Source organism: Hypomesus nipponensis, chromosome 14 (genome assembly GCF_054491055.1).
Source record: "Hypomesus nipponensis isolate SF chromosome 14, ASM5449105v1, whole genome shotgun sequence".
NCBI lineage: Eukaryota > Metazoa > Chordata > Actinopteri > Osmeriformes > Osmeridae > Hypomesus > Hypomesus nipponensis.
In genome coordinates, this window is record NC_140374.1 from 22,917,027 (window position 1) to 22,918,118 (window position 1,092).

Genomic DNA, 1,092 nt, shown 5'->3' on the forward strand with positions numbered 1-1,092 from the left:
CAGAACACAACGATGGAGATTTACTGCGGTTATCAGGGCACCTCTTAAAGGCACACAAGCCGCGTTCTATTTGCTACATTGATAGCAAAGGCGGGGATGATGCTCTGTCGCGGTCACGTGATATCCACCGAGTCACCGACCCTTCTAGTAATCGGCGACTTTGTCGGATGGACACTCATCTACTTGCGTGTCATTGCATGCTATGCCCTGTCGTTTAGCGCCAGATCACAGTGCCCACAGAAAATGAAATTGTAGAAACGACACCCGCCACAGATTGCTATGTTTAGAAACGTGTGCGAGGATTTAGCAGTGGCTTTTAAGCAGTGTAAAGAATCTTCAACTGATTACATTAACATAATATATTTACCTGAATAATTAATATACTTCAAATAAAAACAACCTTCTGAAGTCATTAATGTAATGTTCCATTTGAGCTATAGGGTCTTGGCTGGACCAGCATGGTTCTTCTCCACTGATGGCAAATTTGTCAAGAAATCACTGCACAAACAGAACACAGGATCTCACACATCCCAAATCTCCCAGTCCTGTTTTTTGAGTATGTAACCCCCTGATATCAGCAACAGAACATGTAACCCTCATAACCGCCATTCAAGGTCAGGGAGTCTAGGATTGTGGTGGTCTAGAAGGGCAAAGTTACCAGCAAGTTGTCTCCAAGTTCATAGTGAGGTCATTCCCTCCATTGAGAACAACCCAATAAAGTGCCCAGAGAAGGGGTTTAATGCATCACTGATTGATGGAGCCAATGTCACCAATGCTGTGAAGCAGACGATGAATGGCTGAAGAATATCGACAACTCCCGATTACTCAGTACATTTAAGACCCGGCTGTACCAGCACAGCCTTCTGGCCAGGCTTCTCTGCCTCTTCACAGTTTATAAGTTCCCTACGACTGCTGTAGAGGGCATGAAGAGGGAAACCAACAAGCACCTGAGGAGACCCCCCCCCCCCCCCCCAAGCTTCCTCTGTATGCAAGCTGCTCTTCAGAGGGCCTCTGTATGCAAACCAATCAATTCCAGCTCTGCGCAGTGATGGAGCCTCTACTCTAGAGAGTACACCCCCTGACAGCATGAAC